The sequence below is a fragment of the Canis lupus genome, chromosome 8 (assembly GCF_011100685.1).
Source record: "Canis lupus familiaris isolate Mischka breed German Shepherd chromosome 8, alternate assembly UU_Cfam_GSD_1.0, whole genome shotgun sequence".
In the NCBI taxonomy this organism is placed as follows: domain Eukaryota; kingdom Metazoa; phylum Chordata; class Mammalia; order Carnivora; family Canidae; genus Canis; species Canis lupus.
This window is the reverse complement of record NC_049229.1, coordinates 12,805,484-12,824,075: the sequence shown is the minus strand read 5'-3', so window position 1 is coordinate 12,824,075 and position 18,592 is coordinate 12,805,484. Positions and strand designations below refer to the sequence as shown.

The 18,592-nt window shown below is 40.3% G+C and overlaps 1 protein-coding gene and 1 long non-coding RNA gene across 6 annotated transcripts in view; one reads left to right on the top strand and one right to left on the bottom strand.

Annotated features, from left to right (window-relative positions):
- NPAS3 (neuronal PAS domain protein 3) overlaps nucleotides 1-18,592 on the bottom strand; it is an 845,222-nt gene that overhangs the window by 133,254 nt on the left and 693,376 nt on the right. The gene's annotated exons all lie outside the window — the stretch shown is intronic.
- Nucleotides 398-18,592, top strand: part of LOC119872831 — a 24,469-nt gene continuing 6,274 nt past the window's right edge. Inside the window, exons 1-2 of the long non-coding RNA XR_005363125.1 lie at nucleotides 398-491; nucleotides 4,287-4,688. This is a non-coding gene — a long non-coding RNA (uncharacterized LOC119872831). The remainder of the gene's footprint in view (nucleotides 492-4,286; nucleotides 4,689-18,592) is intronic.

Below are 18,592 nucleotides of genomic sequence, written 5' to 3'. Positions count from 1 at the left end.
TAAGGACAACAGTAGTAATTACAGGGTTGACCTTTCCATTTGTGTTTTGAAAGTTACACAGGATTATTTTATTCTAGTCATAGAAAAACAATATGGCTTATATGATTAAAACTTTGGATATGTTTCATGTGCACAAATAATAGAGTTAATCATACCTGATTGTTTTTAAAGGGGCTACTCAATAATGGAAGCCCTCACCATGAGCTAAGTCACAATGTTTAAGTGATGCTGTTGAGAGAAGAATGACAAAGAAGAACAAAACCAGAAAAGTTTAAGAAAGATAATTTGTCTGTGTACCTCAAGAGATCCTTATGTTTAAGAGAAAGCAAAAAAAAAAAAAAAAAAAAAAAAAAAAGGAGGCACTTCCTCAACTGACATCTTGGTTCCTCTGATTTAGGTCATGCCATAGCTGCTATAAAGAAAACAACTGGCTCTCCTCTTCCATGTCACTGTGAGGGGTCTTGAAAAATCTCATCCAAGAAAATCACAAGGTATACAAGAATATTTTAGCTATTGCAGAAAGTGTCATATTAATCTGGAGCTCATAGCCCAGAGAAGAGAACAAGAAGGAATAAAATCCTCTGTGCTGTGATCAGTTACTGACTCTCCCAGAACATTTCCTGTTGACATGTTTTAGCACATCTTGGGAGCTTCCTGAAAGCTATGTGGGCACACGGGTCTAGCGTATCATTTATTCCTAGTGAATTACCATAAGAAAAAGTCCTGATATACTTCTATTTTATTTTGGCTGTTGTAACTACCAACTGTGGTAGTGTTTGAGGTTATTTTCTATGAAGCGAGTCAATACCCTGAGCAGTCTCTAGGTGCTATTTTAAAGGAATAAGTTAAATTCACAACTGTTTAATAACAGACTGTGAGTTAGTCTTGTTAGAATAGGGAATGTAAATAGAACTGGCAAGTAGAGAAAATGAGTCATTCCACAGGCTAAAAGCAGTGCTGTGTTTCTTAAGATATTTGAGGGTGGGAATTTGATGGTGGTGGGGGAAATAAACCCTTCTGGGAACCTGATAAAGTTTATTCTTCTGTCTCACTAGAAAAATGCTCTGGTATCACACATATGATTTGGCATTTTATTTTAGGGGTTTCATACACCTCTGGAGTTTATCCATGACTAGTCTCAAGAGCTGGGCAGTCCAATATGGTAGCCACATGTGGCCAGTCCGAATTAGAATATGCTATAGGGGAAAAATGACACTAGGTTTCTGACTTCATGTAAAAAAATAAAAGAAGGCAATACAACATATTTTATATTATTATATATTAAAATATTTTAGATATATACAGTTATCATTAAAATTAATCTCACTTGCTTATTTTTACTTTTTAAAATATGGCCACTATAAAATTTAAAGTTACAAATATGATTTGTAGCATATTTCTCCTGGACAGTGTTGCTCTAGAACCACAGAATCCCTGGAGTAGAAACATCAAGTATTAGAACACTATGAGATTGATGTTCAAGGGAAGAGGTGTGAGAGAATAAAAAATATAAATAGAAGAATGTCTTTAGAATAAAAGGACTGAATTTTTGGATTTAATATACAATTTAAAGACTTTAGTCAATCAAGTATTTATTAGTCATTTGCTCTCTGTAAGACACTGAATTTGGCTTATGGGCATAAAAAGGAACACTAAAACTTAGCATCTGCCCCCCCCCCCCCCCCCCCCGGGAGCTTATAATCCACTTTGGAGTGACAGGGCAAACATTTGCAGAGTTAAATGATATGACAAAAATATATGACAGCACAACATAGTATACAAATAAGTTGTAATGAGCATTATTGATTACTCTCTGTTGAATTGGTGAAAATCTTTTTGGAATGTCCTTAAAAATGCAGAGTCATGGGTTCCTACAGATACTGGTTTCATAGATGTGGTGTGGGGCCCCAAATCTTGTATTTTTAAGAAGCTCCTGGGTGATGTGGACCCACACTTTGAGTAGCTCCATGACTCACACTTTGAGTAGCACTGGTGTGGATGAGTCCAGAGGTGAGACTATAAACCAAGTGTCTGGGAGGGCAACTCCTATTCTGGTTCTACACAGAGAAGAAAATTAGAAAGGACAGGTGACTGATGAGCAGATGGGAGAAATCCAAGATACCACAGGGTTCTAACTACACTGGAGCACAGAAGGGCAGGGGGTAGTGTGCTACATAAGCCCAGGACAGTGGGAAGGAAGCATCAGGTAGAGGCTCAATAAACACTAAGATGATTGATCGGGGCCCTAAGGAGATAGATCTATGCTAGTCTTCACTAACCTTTTTATTTTTCCTTTTTAAAATACTGAAAAACAGCTTCAATAAGTCATTTATAGGAAATGTCTTTTTTTTTTCTTCTCAAGTATGTATCTCAAAGGCAATTGACTCCAATAAACCTAAGGCTGAAATCATTGCCATTTTGAACTTCTTGTCCCACATACTAAAGCCCTGAACCTAAGATTTGTATCTCATTTGTTCCTGTACCTAGCATATTGTAATTAATTCAGTTTTTATGATGGAAAGTTTTTATTTCCCATGGGTGAGCACAAAACCTGTGACGCACTGTGCAGTTTTTAATCTAGCTCCTTTCTTCTCCAAAGAGACTTAAATAGGTTTGTTGTCTGTTTACCTGACCATGCATCCAGCAACAGAGGTATTACCCAACTTCTCCTCCTAGGACAGACAGAAAGAGCTCAAGATAAGGAGCAGCTGGTTCATGCTGGGTAACCACAAAACTCAAGGTGTTTGATCTATTATCCCAACACCAGCCACCTTAGCTACCTGCATGTTTCCAGATACGGCTCAATAACTGAAAGACTCTTTCAAAGTGGTGCTCTGGATGTGAATCAACAGTAACTTGTAATGCACATCTGTTTCTATAAGAGAAGAATTGGTATATTGGAAATTAGCCAGACAAATCACCTGTAGTGTGGTCCTTTACTGATTTTAACTAAATTTACCAATTCATTTGACAAGCTTTACATAGATATCAAAACCTTCAAGTTTTACCATATCCCATCAGTTTTGCTTTAAAAACCAATAGCAGAACAAAAAACATATTGGTTGAGAAAGGTTGGGGGTGGGTGGGAAGAGAGGGGTGAAAACTTATCAAAAGTAAAATTGGATTAAGAGTCAATCAAAATCCAACTGTGAATTTATCATTTCAATGAATTTCAATGAATGGTTTAAAATCTGTTTGAAATCTATTTGAAAATGAATATGTAATAATATAGACATATCTCCTTTTCAAAGCCAGTATTGTCAGATGTATTCGGAGCATTATAATTCATGAACAGAGTAGATGACTATTTGAAAAGTATTAAAATGAGCTGACTTTTCAATACAAGTGTCTTCACAATAAGTTTTTCTATTCTGGGCAATTCAGAAATGTAGACAATTGTGCTAGAAAAATAATATGTATTGTAATATTCATTGTACAGTAGTAGTGTAGTAAGTGGCAATTCTGGACATTACAAGAGACACAAGGATTATTTTCTGTGATTGCACAGAGAATACTTGGATTTCTTGTGAAGCTTTTGCATTGGAAATGAGATTCATCAGTCTGAACAGGGCAGGGTTAGAGCCCTTAGCAACATGCTTATTTTGTAGAAGGTCACTCAATAATAACTTCCTCTGCCCTCCAAGCTTATTAAGACTGACTGGCATATATTAATGAAAACACCTGATTCTCCAACCATAAAACCCAGACAAAGACTTTATTTTAATATTAAGGAAGGAACCCTTAATTAGCAGGGTTTCAAAAATGTCAGCTTCTTCTATTAGCTGTTCTGGTCCATCAAAGCCATAATCCCTACTGTCAAATTTCATCACATGATAGACAGTTTGCCGGCTGTCTTTTTTTTTTTTTTTAACTGATCATACTGACTGAAGCTTTTTAAAAATTTTTTATTTTGCCATCACATTTAACAACTCATTGTGCATTTGCCTGTTACACTCTTGATTTTACCACTTCCAAAGAGTCTTAGCACATGTCAGCTCAAAAAGGTGGGGGGAAACACTGCAGAAACACAAGTATTACATGTGAATACATATGCATTCTTAGACATATAATTAAGGATTCTTGGAAGACCTGGGCTTGCTTATATTGATTGCCTTCGCGAGTATGTAAATGTGCTGTCCCGAAAACACAGACAAATAAAACAGTCTCAGAGATGATTTCCCATTTTTGATGTGTCAAGGAGAAGGGGGCAAATTCTAAGGAAGAACCCAGGATTTTTAAGGTAAACATTTATCACTGTTAACCACTAACATACCTATCTGTTGCAGGAAATTCATTGGAGCATCTATGGCTTTGCATTGCCCTTCAGAAGCAAGATAAAATGACTGCACCCAGCAGGACAGAATAAATACATAGCTCTTAAAGTATTTGGGTTTTAATCTGATTCAAAACATTTGCTGTTGATTAAATCCTTTTGCAAATTGAAAATTTCATGCTATCCATACCGAGAGGAATATAAAAACACAAAACCAAATCAAAACAAGGATGACTCAAGGATTTCATGAGCAACTTTTGTGAAGACTCAGCTGCAGCCTTCTTTATCCATGAAAGAACATGAAAGCCTCAAGGGCAATAGTTTCAGTGTTTTGGAATGAATTCTGATGAATAAAATCTCAAGAATGAACTGATGGAGATGGCTGGGACCTGGCAGCCTTAACTGCTAGAGACTGGTAAGCTTGTACCTATTCTCTTTCATGAGGATCTGGGACTCCATCAGAAAACACAGCATGTTTTCTCAGCTCACCCATTTGGCATCACCGAGCCAATGGGCAAACTGCATCCATTTTTCTAGCACCCAGGTATTTGTTTTCCTCATAGGCTCCAGGCTAGAAGGGATATCCCTCTTGTAATCTTGCATATCCTTGACTTATCCATTTCCTCCATCGGGAAAACCCCAGCTCTTCTCTGAGCTTCAGGAGAACCGCCCAGGGAGGAGCTGGGATGATCTCAAACCTCCATGCCAAATCATGTAGAGGTTTTCACATTAGTGAACCTCACTCGGTTTCTTTATACCTGGGAAGAAATCTTTTTGTTTCCATCATTTGATTTTTCTCAGTCTCTGATCTATCGTCCCTTCAGCCTTACGTGTCTAAGGACACAAAACAAAGCCAAATAATCCCAATTTCAAGTCACTAATGAGTCATTATTCCTGTAATGTTACTTTCTTGCTTCTTTAAGATGAAATCGAGATTGTTGAAGGTATGTTTTCTGGTAACCTATTAACTGAATTTAGAGCCAACCCTTTCATACAATCTAATGGCTATAGGTGACTGTCCACAATTACACAGTCTCTTGTTCTAGTTTTAATTGCATCATTTGGAAATAACGTCTAATAGCTGAGACTGATGAGTTCCTGCCTTTTCTGCTGAACATTTAAAGAGGCACCTTCCAGGATAGCCAGACAAGAAGGGCATGTTTCTTAGACTAAAAACATTTGTTTAGGTGTTTGGGACAGCCGGGTACAGTTTAATGAATAATGGTATACACACAGTGGGCTATGTTTTGGAAGGTTTTCTAATATTTACTTTGACATGCTTCTAATGGAGAGTATTTGGTTAGGAATGCAGCCTCTAAAGGCACATGGCCTGGGATCAAAACCATTACTCACCTTGGGCAAGTTACTCTACTGTTTCCTTAACTATAAAATACAGGTAAGTAATGGTTATCTACCTAACAGTTGTCAAAATTAAATAAGATAACACATGCAACGTGCCAAACAAAGCATATGGCATGTACTTAGTGATCAGTGAACGTCACCTTCTGTTAATTAATTGAAGTAAGCTTCCTGAGGGCAGAAGCCATTTCTGTCTAATTCCCTGGCCCAACTCCCCAGTAACACAGTAGGTATGCCCTTTATGTTAAGTGAGTGAATAATTAAATAGCATTGCAATTTTATTGAGAAATGAGTGGATTTCAAGGGTTTGGTAAGTGTCTGAATCCCAGAGTAATATGGTGGCTTACTGATTTTGCTTCTTCATTCATCATATTAATAGAAGCCCATCTTGGGCTATCAAGTCTGATCTGCTAGGACTTTCAATCAATACTGTTTTACAGTTGTTAGGACCTCAACAAAGCCATCTGAGTCTGATTCAGAAGCACATTAATAAAGTGGGAGATGGTAAGTGGGAGATGATCATGAGTTTCAAGCTGAACCGAAAGATAAATACCCTAGGTCTTTCTGGGCTCATGGATCCTTTGAGACTCTGATGAAAAGCATAATCTTTTTCCTCAAATTCTCCTTGGTATGGCAGATAATGAGGGAGCCTACTGATTCTTGGAGCCAAATTAAGGAGCCCCTGAGGTACCTCGGAGGCACTACACTTTCCAACTAGAACAGCTCTATGCTGGTGTGGTTTGTTTTGGGTCTTTCGAAAAGGTCTGGCTTGAAAGAAAAACTGTACTGGGAGGAGTAGTGTGAGAACCATAGTCCTTGACTTGGTGCCATAGTCCAGTATGTCAGGGTATATGGAAGCAGAGTTTTTGAAACAGAAGAAAAGGACATAAATGGAAAGACCACGTTAAGGTGATACTATTAACATATAAAGGCATGACATGAATTACTGACATAAGCATTAGCCTGGGAAGCAAAAGTCTGTTTTTTTTTTTTTTTTTTCCGTCCTCCCTTGTCACTATGGATTCTCGGAATGAGGGTGGACAAGGCACTGTACCTTTTTTGCCTCTCCAGTTTATAACTTGTAATTGTGAGGGATAATCCCTTCTTCCTATGCTGGTGACAGAGAGTTAGCTAGCACCAAAAAAATGTTTGAAGTACCTAAAAAATTCCCCTTGATTTATACAGTGTCTACTTACATAAGAGTGGAAGCCTCAAAGGTGAAAGAAACAGTGACAGGGAGCTCATGCAAGGCTTGCTGCCTTTCCAGGCTGAGAAACAGGAAAGTAGTGCAGTTGACATCCCAGAAAATCAATACCTAAGATTTGTAGGAGCTTTGAGGAGTGTGCACTTCGAATAAGAGGCAATCTTTGGTTGGAAAAGTCAGCATTTCTATCACCTCCTGCAGTCAATTTGACATTCCTCAGCTGGAACAGAATGTTATCTATCCACTGAGATGTGTTCCTTCCCACCCCCCACTGTAAAGGTAACACTATTATCTTTTTACATAATGTGCATAATTAATGTTGTGTATTTGGATGATTTTATGTGCAAAATATATCTGTGGGGACTATTTTTTGCCATTAGCGGCCAGAACAGTGTTGAGTCATCAGGAACTGGTCTGGGGAGGTATTAATGTAGGGATGGATAAAATATGTACTGATTCCCTCATTCTCTCTCTTTCTTAAAATAATTTATTGTGTGCTGTAGGAAAATTTTCTCTAACCAGTGTTCATCTCCAGTCTTAAGAAAGTCATCCTTGTAGAAGAAATAGAAATGACTTGTTCCAGGAACTGAAGGGTTGTAACACTTTTCTCCTGAGCCACTGTCACACTTCTTATTAAACCATTTTCTAGAATGCAGGCTTCTTAAGGTCTGGGATGATATCTTACTTATCTTTATGGTTCCCAAGATACCTAGCACTGTGCTCAATAACCATTTGTTGATTTGATTAGACTGCTGATCTCAAAATGCTTTCTGGTGTGTTGCCTCCCCCCTCCCTGAAACCCTGGGTTGTTATCACTGTAAGTCAGAGCGAAGACCTGAGATCCTGAATTTGAGGGGGTTGCCAGCCCCACATCGGGTGCATGATCAGGGCAGGGAATCACTTCTGCCTCACACTCCATTGCTCTGCTTTGAGACATTGCATTGATTGGACTTGGAAAGGCCAGGGTTTAAAACCTAGCTATGTCAACGTCTGTGTGAGCCTGAAGAGCTTGCTTTAACCTTTCCAAGCCTCCATTTTCTCACCTGTCAAATGGAGATTTTGCTGCTTGGGACTGTTGAGATGAGTAATGTGCTTGGCACACAACAAGCAGTTAAAAAACAGAAGCCATAATAATAATTATGTCTACTCTTTCACATTGAATCAGGATTCATAAGAAAAACCAATACGTGCCACATCATGGGCATAATATTTTGCAAAATACTTAGAAATTTCCCAAACTGTTACAACTCATGTTTTCAATGTATCTCAACCATAATCTCTTCAAGTACATCTGCTTGTGAAAACAGCCTGATTAGACAGTGGGAATTTGATACTATGCTTATTTTTTTGCCTAGTGAGCACAACAGTACGAATAGGGAGCAGCAGGGGAACACCTCAGAGTGCAGTTGGGGGCGGACCCACTAAAGTAAGACGACTGGTGGCCCCAGAGGGTAGACTATATTCTCAGGAACTGTTCTCATGATTTATTCCTCCTCAGAGTGAAAGAAAACAGGGTATGGTATTTATTTTCAAACAGAAATGAAACTAGATGCAAATGGCATGACGTTTACCAACTTTGCAGTTTTCTGAGACCATGGGATGAAATATTGAGACTGGCCACCTTAGACATGAGGATGAAACAGGGACTCCAGAAGCTTTGTGCTCATCAGATAAGGGGGCTATAGGAGAAAGGAAAAGCAAACAGCAATAATAGCAAAAACTAAATGTAAAAGGATTCTTCTGGCTTTGTGAGTCACCTGCATCCTTTTGCAAAGCTGAGTTAATGTCCCTCGTCCTATTGGCATTTGTACAATTTCTTCAATTTCATAGCTCTCTCTCACTCACTGCCTTTAAGTCACATATTTTGGCTTTCATATATTCAGACAAGAATGTTGTAAATATGCGAGTTGTATTGGGAGGAGGGAGCAGATCGCAGAGCCCAGAGCAGAACCACCAGTATTTAAAGAACAAGACCCAGCAGCCACCCCTCTGCCCCGCACCCCCCTCCATGACCTGCCCTCCCCACAAGACTGGCTCTCACTGTCTCAGAGGCATCTGGCAGGGGTGGGAGGTTGGGGGGTGGGTTGGGGAGAGGGGAGACAAGAAGGCCACAGCAGCAATGGTTTTATGGTTCAATGATGTCAGAAACCTCTATGATTCCATCACCAGGAATGACTGAGGGCCATGTATCTATATGGCACACTGCCAAAAGGAACCAGGACCCTAGGAAGTGCCTTCCCAGTATGGGAGAGAGGGAGAAGGGGACAGAGAGAGATGGTGGAGTTGGACATTGAGGAAGGGGGAAGAGTGTGGAGGCAGCAAATGTGACAGGCCCTGGGGCTCTGAGCAAGGCAGTAAACACATGGCAGACCCTAACCATTAAGATGCTCTCCAGTCGCAGGGCTCCTCCTCCCCACAATTCCCAGCAGAATTATTGGCACAGGGAGAGTGGGGAGAGAAGGACAGCTGGTAGAATGCTCTGAGGCTAGGCCACCCCAGGTGGTCCCTACTTCGGGCCTCAGCTCCCACATGGCCCAGGATGCGGAGTGGAGAGGCAGTGACCAATCTTGCAACTGACCCATGCAGGGAGAGCTGCTGGAGGGCCTTCCATCCGGAGTGCAGGGTAGACCAGGGGTCTGTAACTACACTGTGCGACTGGGGGCCTCCTCCCAAAGACCCCCAGGGAGAGGACAGTGGTGAAGAAGAGAAGGAAAGTAAACAAGAGGAGACCCAAGGTCAGCAGCCACCTCAGCTCCAGTATCTGGTATTTTAATGACCCACCCAGACGCCCAGAAAACCCTAAATCACAAGATGGCAAGGACACAAAAGCAGCCAATTCAGCTGAGGATCTGTCCTTTCTGAGGTGGAGCAGGGTGCGGCTGAGTAAATGCTGGCTTACCATCCCTACCGCCATCCGGTTTAGTCATCCAACAAGAAGAAATGAACATGAAATTCCAGCAATAAGATAATGAACAAAAGACTGGAGTTGAGGACCTTAAGTGTTTGCTTTTTGCCCACTGATCAGATAACTAGAACCATCTGCATTATCTGTGTGGTATGGGGTTATTATTTTTAACCTTAAGGGCATCTCTTTTTGGTAATGACAAATGCTTTTTCTTTTCTTTTCTTTTTTTAAAAGCCTGGCTTTTCTCAATATACCTTTAAAGATCTTTAAATTGTTTCCAGTCTGGTTTAGCTGAGAGTTTCAAGAACCTCATTTTTAATTTGTGGTAAAAGTTTACAACTTGATTTAAAAAAAAAAAAATCAAACAGTAGTACTTGTTAATAAAGGTCTTAAAATAATAAAAAGAATATTGTAAATATGCTATTGTTTGTATGAATTTCCTTCTACTAGAAGGGAAGGTATACATCTACCCTATTGTGTAAAACATTTCATAAAGCCACGTGTACAAGCACAAGAATCGAGCTGGCTTGCTCTAAAACAAATAATGCAAAATTTACTAATAAAGTTGTAGGGAAAATGGCTATGCTGTTTTTTACTTAATCCCTTTTCGGGTTGCCTGGGTGGCTCAGTTGGTTAAGCATCTGACTCTTGATTTCAGCTTAGGTCATGATCTCAGGGTGGTTAGATTCAACCCCTCCCTTGGGCTCCCCGCTCAGTGGGAAGTCTGCTTCTTGCCCTCTGCCCCTCCCCTTGTCCTTGCTCCAGTGTGCATATGCACATGTGTACGCATGTGCTCTCTCTCTCTCTCTCGAATAAATAAATTAATCTTAAAAAAAACTTTTTCTAGTTTGAGCTGATCTACAGTGGTCTTTGGGAAAATTTGGACACACCCGAGAGAAGGTGAAGGAGATGTGGATTCCAGCCACATATTTGAGACAAACTCTGTTATTGTGTGTGGGTTATTTATTCTCTTTAGGTTCAGCGTGGTTCTGTGTAAAAGAAAGGACTGACTGAAAAAGATGGTCTATATACTCTACCTCTTTGAACTGGATCTTCCTCAATTTTAAAATGGAATACTTGTATTTATCGTACTAGGTATTTTGCAGGCTAAATAAGGTTATGTGTGTAAATTAGCATGGCAATGTCCAGCAGAACATATGTACTCAAAAAATCCTGGTCTTCCTCTCATCTCTCATTTTAAGTTTCTTTCAGTTTAGAACACTTTGGAATAATCTGGAACATGTGTTGATCTTCATTAGCCATGTTACGGAATGAGGCTATTATTGCAATAGATACACCTGGCATCCATTCCCTGCGAGTGACTTGACACACGATTTTTAGAATCAAGGGTCAAACTGACTCTCATCTTTCCAGTGCTGAAAGAAGCCCTATATAAATCATTCAAAATATAAATATTTATTCATCAACAGTTGGCTAGTCAGCAGCATGGTATGCTCTGTACATATTTTGATAGCAGATGGTTTATATTTTTTAAACTTGAAACTCAACAATAAAGGCAGAGGTAATGTCCAAAAAGTTTAAATGCCTTTTCATTATTGGAATGTGCCTATTTTTAGAGCTACAAAGCCCAAATCTTTGGGAATAAAAAAAAAAAAAAAAAAAAAAAGAAAGAAAGACAAGACCATAACCACCACTTTTTTTTTTTTTTTTTTTTCCCACCATTAGGAAAGGTTATGCCATAAAGGGTGTATCTGGTAGTCTCAGAGAGTGAACTGAAATTTGTCTCAGATGCGAAGGAGACTCTGGTAATACTGGCAAATTCAGGGCCAGTGTAGCAGAATTAATACAATGTCAATTTTTCTTTGTGTCTGTAACAGTTTCCTATTATCCTGATAAGTGGGTAGCCATTTCCCTTCTTTTATTGATATAGCTGTGAAAAAGAATTAGATTTCAACACTTCTGTAATGGAGATTAATTGATTGATTAGATTATTAATTAAATATTCCATTAAATTTTCTTTTGAAAAAAAAATGGCACAGGATTGTGAATTCCCTAAGGTTTTTTTTTTTCCTGACCCATGTTAGAATAAACAAGGAAATGCATAACTAAACATCGTATCTTATCTTGTGAGAGAATTAAGCAAGCAGATACACTGCTATGTAGAAAATTTACTCTCTGCTGGCTGACTGTCTTATAAGACTACTTTATCCATATCCCAGTACAAAGCGAAGAGACTTTTCTCCTTTGTGAAAAACCCACAGAAATCAGTAAGCAGCTAAGAAAATAATTTGGGCCTCGCACAGCTAAGCACATGTATCTATCTCTACACAAAAACAGGCCTGTTTTAGTTGGGAATAAAATGGTTTACCTAAAACTTCCAATCATGCAGTGTTTCAGGGATCTGTGGAAAAATAAAAACAGCAAGTGGCCTTTCAGGTAACCCATAATTAAAAGCAATTTTGAGCTGTCTTTTCAGGGAACCTACCCAGGGGAAGTATTTGCTACCTGTTTGACCTTCACGATTGTGAGTCCTTGGCAGTGTCAACGACCCTCTGAACTGAATTCAAAACTAATCTCTGACAGAAAAAGAGAAACAGAATTCATGCAAATCATATTAATTCCAACATTTCCCCAGTGAGCTGGGTATAAACTACAGCCTAATTAAATATTTTTTAACGATGTGAGTAATTTTTGCCAAGGGGCGGATTCAGGGGAAAATTTAATATGAGATCACAAAAGCTGTTCCCAGCGTTGATTCTGTAAATTAATGACTATCTGCCTTATGATAAAAACATGCTGCCAAGAATGAAAATGAAGTCGGCAAAGCTTGCTCTATTTGTCTAACAACCAAATATACAGAATGCAAAACTTTAAAGGCAATGGGAAATTTCCATTGTGTTTGTGTGATATATTCAGGATAAAGATGCACCATGCTGACAACCCAATAACCAGCTTTAAGGCATTGTCAGCAATATGGGGCCATTTTTAGGTAGTTGCTGTCAAGGTCCAGGGACATATTTTAAAGCAGCCACTTTGTTAAAAAATTTATATACGACTTGTTTCCAAAAGAGAATTAAGGCAGCTCACAATAAGAGACATACGCACAACGTTCAAGCCAAAATGGAAGGTCAGAAATATATCAAGGGCAAGTACTCAATTATTTGGTACAAATGTTGCCAGCATTATAGCTCCATGGATTCCTTCCTCGGACTGACCATTTCCATACCCATCTTGATCCTCAGGGCAGTTCATTCTGGAAACCTGAATTGGATTGCTGTCCAAGGTCATGGGGGTGAAAAATGGTGGGGAATACAGTAAGCAAGGGGATGATGTCAACACAGCCCTGGGCAGCTTACTGCATCTGAATCTATACATGGCAGTAGACAAGAGGGGGCCCCGTAGAGAAGGCTTTTCGTATCTGCTTAGGTCCAATTTGAGAACGGAGCCTCCCCCCTTGTGTTCAGGCGCCTGTTTTTGGAGGCATTTTGACAAAAAAGTGACCTGGCATATGTTACAGGATAGCCAGGCACAGTGCCTGAATCAAAGCCCGGGGAAAAGTCCCTCAGCTCACTTGGCTTCGTGAGGGCAACCTGCTTCTAATGACTCCTGTAGTTAACACCCAGAAGATGCCGGCGGTCCCCTGTGACAGATGACTTGGGCTCTGCTAGCCTGTGGTCATTAGGCCAGCCCATCACAAGGGTTTTAGGAGCTATATTTATTTAAATTTCTGTCGGTGCCCAGCGATGGAGATTGAATTTACAGTCTTTCAATTAGAAGGTCATCTGTGCTAACTACTGCACCACTGCCTCATTATAATCATAAAATTAGTGAGAAAAGACTGGCATGAGTAATATGGCAACACCGGTTTCAGAGGTGAAAAGGTGCTGTTTCCTCGGGTTACAGCAGAAGAGAATGCAACAGCATGCTCTTGATCAGTAAATATTCCTATTTAGAGCAAAGAGAAGTCCTTGAAGCCCATTACAACCAGATAGAAGGATGGTAAGATCATTTTGTACCAAAGACATACAAATACACACCGTGACTGTATTTACCTAAAGAGAGATTTTTCCTATTTACACACAAATTTTCCTTGCAAGTTAAATATGAGTAAAAGTAGCTTAGCTTTTGGTTTTTAACCCTATGTGTCAAAAATCCAAGTTTATCTTTAGTAAGCAATGCAAAATAAAACAAATGCAGCATGGGCAAGGCTGAGGTGGGGAACGTGTTACAGCCGTTTGTACAGGTAGCAGTGCTAAGTCTTATCGTGTTTAAACTTTCACGTAACTGTTGTGAAGTGGATGCTATTAACTGAATCATTGGGTGTTACTTAATTAGTATTTCTGCACACTAGAAATGTTATTTTAAGACCAGAAAAAGGAAATAAGCCACCAAATGCAGCTTAATCCAAAATTAAAAGGGAAAAACATTTGAGTGTTTACATCTATCAGGGGCTTCTCAATGAGTTTTCTCATCTAATCCTCTTGATGACCTTGTGTGAAGGGGCAATATTATCCTTAATGTTACAGGGGAGACAACAGAGATGTAGGGAAAAGGCATACTTCTCAGATCCGCAGCCTGGAAATAAATGATAGGGCTGGGCTAGAGACCCAACTCTGACCCCAAAGGCCACACTTGTTTCTGGACAGAATTTGTATCCTAATTTTGATGTATTAATTGAGATGGTACTTACTCTAAGTACATTTCAATTTCCCTAACCTGGGGAGATGGTCTTGAGGGACACTGTTCATGTGAAGCTTAATAACTTTTGAAGAACTGGTTTCAGGGAGGAAAGAATGATCCTCACTCTGAATTCAACAAATACCCACCGCCCACCTCGGCTGGGGCAGGTGCTCCCCTATGTGCTGCGGGGAACCAGGATGAACGCAGAGGACCTCTGCTCTCTACCTGACAAGCGGTCAGGGAACCAATCAACTGACTCAAGGCAGCAAGCAGGAGCCCTGGGACAGAGGCACTGAGGGGGGCCCTGAATCTGTGCAGAAAGGAGAGAAGAAAACAGGACGGTGTCAACTATAGAAGATATGACACTTTCTGCTCAGGTACAGGCCTGGTAAACCAAGTCAGAAGAGGCAGAGAGATGGTTGCAGGCCTGTCTTAAAAGATGGCCACAGTCTTTGTCTGGCTTCCCTCTGCATTTCTGGTTGTTTTTCCAAGTCTCTCTCGCTCCCTCCCTCCTCTCTTCTCATTCCATGTTGCTGGCATCCTATATGGGCCTATAACAAGCATTGGCGTTGCTTGCAGACTGTTGGCTCCAGCCTGGGCACTGCTCTTGCAGCAACAAGGACCTGAGTCCTCACGAGGGATAGGCCGGCGCTCCTGGCACAGGCATGGGCCTGGCACCAAGCAGCCAGCGCAGAATGAAGGATAGAAAGGAGAAGAGCCTGTCTATCTGAATTCCCCCTGGAAGGGACATGTCATCTAGTAGCGGTGGCAGGAACAGCGTGAGGGGATTTCTTTTATTCTACAGCCTAAGTGCAGGGCCCTTGCAGAGGGCTGTGCTCGGAGGAGGGGAAGATCAGAGGTGAAAGCGATGAATAATGTGCACGTGACCCAGTGACAGATCACTTGTAACAAATGCAGGATGACCCTCTGAAGCTCAGAGTGCACCAGAGCCTCCCTCTAATTAAAGATAATCCAGAATTATCATGTTTAATTATTTTCAGAGGCTTCTTTGAGGTGTTATTTATGTATGTATGTATGTATGTATGTATGTATGTATGTATGTATGTATGTATGTCTCAATTGGGGTGAGAGGTATCTCCAACTGCAAAGGGCAAAGGATGATCTACAACCAGAAAGCAAACTTAAGAAGCTATGCTGGATCTTGCTCCACAGTGCACACCTGCAGCATCTCTCGCTCTGCGGCAATAATTCTAGGTGGGTCTTCCATGCTTCCTGGCCAGGTTCATAGGGCATATTCCTTACCTACAAGCACCTCTGTTCTCTTCTAATAAGTTGGTGCTGTTAAAAGCTGTAAGATTTTCTTTGATTTGTTTTTAGAGTTTTCTCAAAGTGAGGTCTGAAGATCACCTGCATCTGTGTAAAAAATGCAAAATCATCTAGCCTTCTTAAAAACATTTTCCTGTTCCATTGACAGAAGGAAACAGACTGTCTTGGGATGGAGTCAGGAATCTGCATTTTAAACAAGACTCTTAGGGTATCTATCTCCACATTAAAGTCTGAAAGCTGCTTGCTGGATGGCTTGAGCTTTGCTAGAGAATTCACTCTTTAAAATCCCTGGCTCCTCTTGCCTTCTGTACTATAACCAGCCCAACATGAACTTGGTGTCTCTCTCTCTCTGCAGTCATGCACCTTGAATATCTCATCATTTCTATTATTGTTCCTGATGCTCTATTTGTCATTTCCTTTGTTGCTTACAGTCTGTTTCTTCAACTCTTCTGATTCACTTTGTTTTCTTCCAAATTCTGTCCCTCTCTCTACCCTCACCCCTTCTGGCCTTTCTTCTTAGCTTGCAATCACTGACATGAGTATGTTTCCCCCGTCTTTCTTCTTACTGCTTACCACAGATTTATTAAAATTCAGCTTTGTTCTTCTACCTCATGAAGCTTTCCTTACAAAAGGACTAAAACAGTAAGGTTTCAAGCATGTCTTATGTAATAATTAACTTTGAATGGAGTTCATAAAACAATCCTTTGGCCATGATCTATCAGAAAAATCATAGTATCTATAAGTCTATCTTGTTGCCTGAGACAGGAATGGCATCTTTTATACATTTGCTCTAATACCATACTGTTGGGCTTCCCAGACCTATTAAATCAGATTATGAATAGTTTCCAGCCTTATGGAACCCTCTATAGTAAACTATGCTGGCTTTTCAATGTCGTTTTCTCTTGAGCTACTTCTGTTAGCTAGTAGGTTGAAACCATCCTTTTGAGGTGGGAACATCTAGCCAACTGCTCTAAGTATCATGTTTCTGTTAAACAACTATACATGGGTAATTGAGACCGTGGGTTTGCTTTGCACAGGTGTTAATTGTCCACTATACCAGGACAGGAGGTGTGTGGAGAGAGATGTTCCCAGCATTTCTGGGTACTCCCCTGAGATAAGCAAAATGTCTAATGTAGTGGGATTGTCACATCAATGAATATATAACCTATGGACTGCTGCCTGTTGCCCTGGGGAATGGAAACAAGGCAAGGACATCTGTGGTTGGAATGACCTCAAATTTGAGTTACTACTTGTATGAAGTACCTCCCTCCATTCCCCAATTTTAACTTCTTGGGTAACCTGGGTACTTCTCCTGAATGAATTTCTCAACAGAGGGGAGACTGCAAGGCAAGGGCACACACAGTTATCTGCTATTCAGCTAGAATTCTGGTGGTAGTACCAGACCATACCATGCTCCTGTGGTACATAGCAGCACCAGGGCAGTGTTGACAAATTCAAGTACATTCAGAGCAAATAGCCAATCGAGATAGGAGGCAATTGAGATTCTGGAGGGTTTAATTTATGATGATGGACCATGAGGCTAAATGAGGGTGGTTTGGTCAAATGATGCTGAGAAGGAAAGCAGGATAAATGTCTTCCCCCGCCTTCCCACTCAGGGGTGATCTGAGGGCCTCACTTTTCCCAGGAGCACTGGGACATACTCATATCTGTGCCAATCCAGGGGACAGAATCACTCTGTGCTATCTCCATCAGCCAAACTATAGCACTTCATCACCACGCACAAAATACATGCTTTATTCTCACTTGAATTCTATCAGTTGGGTCTTCAAAGATGATTTTTTTTTTTACTTTTTATTGAATTTCCATAAGGCCTTCCTTTCTAGGAATTTAATATTATGAAACATGTTTTCGCTGAAACGCGTTTTAAAACATTAAATAGAGTGTCAAATGATACACGTAGAAGTTATTTTCTAAAAGTCACACAGTTGGAAGGATGTATACTTTTTTATGTGTATGCAGTCCTCTTTGGAACTGAGTTTTCAACGGACCTAAAATTTGGTTGTAATAATTTAGAGGGTTTACATTCACAACATAGAGCTGGTCACACCCAAGAGATCAACATTTCTTCTTGTAGTTGTCAGACAGCCCTCAGATAAATTCATCTCACTAAGCTTGCTCCCTGGTGGGTTTGGCAAAAGGGTCCTTCACCCCCACCCTGCCCTGCAGGCTGCTGGTCTCCTCTGTTCCTTAGCCTTCTCATCTTAGACTCCTAAGCCTTTTTTATAGCCTGGGGGCAAGATAAAAGTGAGAGGTCCAAGAGAGAAAATGGTGGCAGGGGAGGTAAAATAGGTTGTCATCAAGGAAAGGTCTTCAGTGACTGTAAGTTGATGAACCCACCTTGCATCTGTAGCTGGAAAATTACTTTTGCAGATAATTTCAAAAGCAGTTAGCAAAATGTTTATACTTACAGGGAGAGTCATTTAAGTGAACATATATCTATGGGTTTAGACATATTTATTTGGGTGCATGAGTTCTAGAACTTAAAAAAAAAACAAAAGGGTTAATGGAAGGAAGAATCATTGATGGTTGAAATCAACCACATAGTGGAACATGCGAGATGAGATCTGGGATGGAGAGGTGGGGCTCGATGATTCAGGACTCAGCTCACCCCTGAATGCTTCCCAGTCTGGCTACCATTTAAACTACAACTTGGAGGCATCCTTGACATCGTGAAATAATAACATGGCACTGAGTCAGAGGGTGAAATGATCCCTGTAAATCAGAGTGGTTTCATACACTTAAAATTAAGTTGGTCCAAGGGGAAACACTGGGTGTTAATGAGATGGTAATTCAGGAAGGAATAAAGACTTGGTCATTCAGTAGAATGACCAACAACTGGATCTTAACTTTTTGTTTGTTATAGGGAAAATGCGATAAGAAACTGAAGGTAGCCTACTGTTAT